The 6,211-nt window shown below is 32.7% G+C and overlaps 1 pseudogene; it reads left to right on the top strand.

The window, feature by feature from the left end:
• Positions 1-1,623: 1,623 nt before the first annotated feature.
• LOC134265359 (uncharacterized) lies at positions 1,624-5,089 on the top strand (annotated as a pseudogene).
• Positions 5,090-6,211: the final 1,122 nt, after the last annotated feature.

Here is a 6,211-nt window from a genome sequence, read left to right as displayed (position 1 = left end):
GCGGCCCGCACATACCGATAACAACTGTAACACCTCAAAACTAAATGGCCAGTTATCCCAGCGGGGAGAACACCAATGGCATCCTTGAATTTCAGTTCTAAGTCACAGTATTTGCACTTTATATTTTCAAAAGACAATGTAAATCAACCACAAAACGCGTATGTTTAACAGATCCGAGTTTACCGGAAAAAAAATGTGTCATTAATAAAATCAAATACAGATGAATATGGGTTCGTGGAGTACGAGTGATCTAAAGATGAAATTTTGTGTTTTCAGCAACTGGTGGTAAAGCAGACGATGTAAAAACCTCTGTACATTCGTGTGGCAAAGAATATGTTGACAACTCTGCAATACATGACTGCGCAGCTTTTTTCTTGCACTCTCGTGCTTTAAAAATATTTTCTTGCTTACACTGACGATTTCTCACCTTTATATCTTTAGCAAATCGTTCTCTATATCTCATGGTCAGATCTTACAATTCATATGACAGATGGTATGTTGTCGTCTGACGCAATACGTAAATAGTGTCAGAAATGTCGTAAAAATCAAAAATTGTAAGGAAAAAAATCTAACAATTTATAAGCATTGGACATTGTTTACTTTAAACCAATTGTTTGTATTGTATGCCTAATTTTTTTTTTAATTAGCTAATCACGCATACTGGCAATCTCTTAGAAATCTACAACAAACAAAAAACACCAAGCGCGCTTAAACAGGCTACATGCGCGCGATGATGCGCAAAGAGCGAGAACTCGAACTATAGTCGGCCCCCTTAATGTGCACAATTATAATCTTTACAGCTGATATTGTTCAGAGCAATATTCAGTGAAAATAATCAATAAAACTACATAAGCACCAAATTCAGTTATATAGTGCATTAATGTAAGTTTATATGAAAAGTTGTAAACAATTTTGAACAGTAGTGAATAGCAAAGGATCAATTGACAGAGTGACATTTCTTGTGTCATTTGCATGTTTATTATATTTGCATTTTTTGTCCGAAATAGATAAATTTGTAGTATAATCATTATCATGTATATGCAGAAGCTGCAGGAGAAATTTTTTTAGAACATCCCGATCCTGCTGAGAGTGTTAACAGTGATGAGATCAGTAATTCCTTTGTTTTAAATTCAAAATACCCATTCATTAATATTTTTCTTTAATTGATGTGCAAAATATGATAGTCTATTACGTAAGTCATGACTATGCATGTTTTTCTTCAAATTCAGATTCGCGATGCTGTAACCCAAACAGAATCTGGGTCATTCTACAACTCCACGAGAATTTATGTCCCTAGGATGATTGAACATATTTTGATATTAAAATGGATCAAATTAAATAAACTTCCTTAATAAATTGTGTTTTTGGATCTCTCTGAATTAAATAATGAGAAAAAAAAATTATATATAAATCATGAAATGCGTTCAAATAATGTAAAATTATTTTGCAGTATTGGATTTCGGTTTCATCCCGAAAGCTATTCTCTGTGGGCTTATTTGATTTAAACACAGTTGCAACTCTCGAGTCGGATTGCTAAATCAAACACCTCGAACACGACGAGCGTGTTGTGTAATTAGGTCACGAACATACTCCCCAGTTTGGCAAGAGTTAACAAGAACAAAGATGGCGGACAATGGAGGGAAAGTGAGGTGAGGCAGATGTTTTGTTAAGATTTTAGAATTAAATTAACATTTTAATAAGTAAATAAGGATATTAGCAAGTACTTTCGAACTGGGGGCATATAAGAAACATAGATTCACTCGTGGCTGACGAACTGATCGAGTCGCTTAGCTAGTGACGCTAATGTGAATGACTACATGATATCAACAATTGTTAAAAGTATGTTTTGCATCATTGATAGTTATTGGCGAGAAGCTACTCTAGTGTACCCGGACGAGGAGATAACAGTAGTATTACCGGCTCCCATCATTGCTAAGCTACAGGAAGGCGGTAAGTGGAAAATGAATAGTAACTTATGATATAATGCTAAATACACTGTATTAGCAAACATATGCACGTTTTTCTGTCAACATAACATTATGTGTATTATACATGTATGAATGCAAATGCATATTAAATTTCATTATCAATGTCGTTTTCTCCTTTGCCTAACTTAGGGGATGGAATGATAAGGGAGGATGGGGTAACTAAATTACAGTGAATTAAGTTGATTGTTAACTTTTCAGACATGAAATTAATGGCTGAAATCAAGAACATAAAAGAAACAGGAGCTCCTATACCAGGTACTAGTATATTTATAAACATGTATTTACATAACTATACTGTGTCATTTAATTTGACAAAACAAAAATTGTTATGACCCCCTCAAAATTTGAGTTGTGTTCTCCAACTGAAATTGCTTTCTGCTGAATACATGTATACAAAACTATCTGGTACCAAGATTTTGTAAAAGAGCTGGAACATTTTAACATCCTCACTCATGTCAAAATTAATTGTATGACAAAATTTTGAACCAATTCAATTATGTAACCTTCTAATATCAAAATGAGGGCGTTAATCTTAATATGCATAGTTATTGGTGAAAGGCCTGTAAAACTTTAATTGTAAAATTAGTAAATACTTTGATTGTTAAGGCAAAAGTTACCCCTTAATTGTTACATGTACATGCGCAGAAAAGAAAATTCATATGTCAATTTATAATCAATTCATGCAAGTTTTTATCAGATTGAAATTTTTATTTTTACATTAGCATGCCCGGCTACAGAAGAGACACAGAATGAGACGTTGGTTGATGTTTGTTCGAGCTTATCATCTAGTCAAGAATTTTATAGTAAGTGCAATTAATATAATATTTATTTAATCACGTTTTTTTTAAATGAACAAAAAAAAAACATTTCATCATGGCAAAATCATTTATCTTACGAAAAAGTCTGACAGTAGTTAATAAATTTTACATGTGTAATGAATGATGAATGATTTTTTGTAAAACCTTGGATAAAAATTCCCTGAGCAATCCTTCAGAATGTGAGAATGAGTACACTGTATTCTGTTTTTCAGCAGGCTGTTCAAAAACACCAATGCCAAGTCCCGAATCGAATTCTGACCCAAGCACATGTAAGATACTATGTATAAAGATTTTTTGAAATTATACAAATTGAAATATTCTGTAAATGTGTTTTCTAAAAACAATTTACATTAAATATAGACATACTGAAGAAATAGCTTTTTTAAATTTATGTTTTGCATCATTTATAAGAATCTTGTACATGTGTGTCTTAATTCAGCCAGATATTTTGCTTGTTAATTAAATAGCAATTAGATTTGATCTTCATTTATGTTCAATTGTAAAGGTCAAAGTATTTGGTGTAAGTCAGAGGTCAATATCATTATGGAAAGTTAATTTATGGTTATTGCAGTCTTTTACCACTTTCATGTATGCTCTATGTTAAAATATCATTTTTAGCTCTACTGGTCAGAGACCAGAAGAGCTTATGCAATAGTAATGCGTCCGGCGTCCGTCCGTCTGTCTGTCTGTCCGTCTGTAAACAATTTTTCAAAACGCTACTCCTCCTACAATTTTAGTCTGATTTCAATATTACTTGGCACACAAGTAGACTACACTAAGATACATAGAATAGTGCATGGATTTTTAATTTTGATGAACGGTGTTGCCATGGTTACTAAAAATAGAATTTTCTGTGAAATTTCTTTAAAACGCTACTCCTTCCACAGTTTTGGTCTGATTTCAATATAACTTGGCACACAAGTAGACTACACTAAGACACATAGAATAGTGCATTGGTTTCTGATTTCAATGAATAGTGTTGCCATGGTTACTAAAATTAGAATTTTCTGTGAAATTCCTTTAAAACGCTACTCCTTCCACAGTTTTGGTCTGATTTCAATATAACTTGGCACACTAGTAGACTACACTAAGATACATATAATAGTGCATCGGTTTTTGATTTCGATGAATGGTGTTGCCATGGTTACTAGAAATAGAATTTTCTGTGAAATTCCTTTAAAACGCTACTCCTTCTACAGTTTTGGTCTGATTTCAATATAACTTGGCACACAAGTAGACTACACTAAGATACATAGAATAGTGCATCGGTATTTAATTTCGATGAACGATGTTGCCATGGTTACTAAAAATAGAATTTTCTGTGAAATTCTTTCAAAATGCTTCTCCTTCTACAGTTTTGGTCTGATTTCAGTATAACTTGGCACACAAGTAGACTACCCTAAGATACAAAGAATAGTGCATCGGTTTCTGATTTCGATGAACGGTGTTACCATGGTTACTAAAAATAGAATTTTCTGTGAAATTCCTTAAAAACGCTACTCCTTCTACAGTTCTAGTTTGATTTCAAAATAAGTTGGCACACAAGTAGACTACACAAAGATACATAAAATAGTGCAATGGTTTTTTATAAGTACATACCAGTAGAGCTACAGTCTCGACAGAGACTTCTGGTTATATGAAAGTGTGTATGAAGTAAAATGTTTTCTTTTATGAAAGTACAATTGTACTCTATTTTGCAACTGAGAAAGATTTGCCCAATATGTGTAGTAAAAAAGACACACAACTTTTATTTCATGAAAGAATGAAATTGGAGAAGGACTTTTCTGGTCTCACAAGACACTTTGGGATAAAATTGCAAAAGAGTTGAAAAATGGTGGATGTGTTGTTGTTTCAGCCAAACATTGTGAAAATAAATACAAGTCACTGAAAAGGGAATACAGGGCTACAATTGATCACAACAGCAAAAGTGGAAACGATAGAAAATCCTGCGCCTTTTTTGATGAATTCAGTGAACTATACGGGATGAAGGCAGGATCAAGACCAAAATTTACAATTGGAATCCTCTCCGGCAGTTCCAGTGAAAGTTCTCAATTGCCAGAATCTTTTAGTTCTGATGAACAGCCCCATAGATCCAAAGAAAAACAAACCAAAAACAGGAAAAGGAAGACAGCTGGAGTTACAGATTGGCTTGAAAGTTACGAGGAAAGGCAAGTTGATTTACAAAAAAAAAAAAACAGGATGAAAGAACTAAAAGAAATGCATGACGAAAAAATGCAAATGATGGAGAAACTGTTAAATGTTCTGCAGGAGAAAAAGAAATAAATGAATGAAAGTCTATTCATTTCAGTAATATGATTATTTTATTTTTTGTTCCAGAAATTTGATTGACCTTCCAGGGGAAGTTTAAGTGAAAATATCATCAATTTTGGACAGAAAAAGTCAGTTTTGTTTTGCAGGAGTGAGTAAATACTCCAGGTCTATCATTTATAAAATGATTGAGAAATTTTCGATTTCTTGTAGTGCTCTCAGAAACAGCTTGTGTTTTCTGAGGAATATGAGTTGCTTGAAAAAATTGACAGTAGTTGGGCATTATGATCAGAAAATCTGTCGTATGAAATCATTAGATACGCTTGCTGTATATGTTGAAGACTTTCATGCGCTCAAATGTATTGATTTATCTGGAGTTGAGATAGATTTTTTAATACTTCGCCAAAATTATTTTAAATGCAAAGACATTGGAAATTATCTGCGCAAGAAGGTCAACACCTTTTACTCTAGAGTTTGTTACCAATCTGCTGTCTGTGAAAAAAAAAATCTTAAATTTATAGCAGCCTCAATTGAATGTAATTGAGAAGAGCAAAAGTAATGGGCCATTATATTAAATAAGTATGCAGGCAAAATATCTTTTGGTCATGACATAATTGATTCTGTGAGCTCATCATTGCTGTGTTATCCAAGATCATTATACAGCATTCCAAATCCATCTGGTCAGTATTAATCTTGCATTTGCCAAGTGACGCAGGGACTGCATTTAATTTATCATGGAAAACTGAATCAAGTTTTCTATACTGACTATCCTCATAAAAATGGTTTTGTACCTTTAATTAAAGATCCATTTTATCATGTTTATTGACAAAGTTTTTTATGAGAGAATTGTTTTGATATTATATTTTAATTTTTGTCTATTTTAGTAACAAAGATATTGTTGCTACTGGTTGTATGTTTTGTATTATTGTATTGATACATAATACAATTTATTAAAGATCATGAGAAAAAGTGCAGTGTTTGTTTACCTTCTCTATTATTACAAATAACAGTTTTATTACTACATGTATAATGCAGGGATGAAAATGTCACATTTAATAATTTTGAAGACTCTGCACAAGAGCTTTTCTTTAATTAACACCGCGTCGATCGTTTCTGTATATATTGGGATAATAGTTC

The sequence above is a fragment of the Saccostrea cucullata genome, unplaced genomic scaffold (genome assembly GCF_032062105.1).
Source record: "Saccostrea cucullata isolate Sc308-1 unplaced genomic scaffold, CSIRO_AGI_Scuc_v1 ctg1703, whole genome shotgun sequence".
NCBI classification, from domain to species: Eukaryota; Metazoa; Mollusca; class Bivalvia; order Ostreida; family Ostreidae; genus Saccostrea; species Saccostrea cuccullata.
The sequence above is the reverse complement of the archived record's forward strand: the minus strand, read 5'-3'. Positions and strand labels throughout refer to the sequence as shown.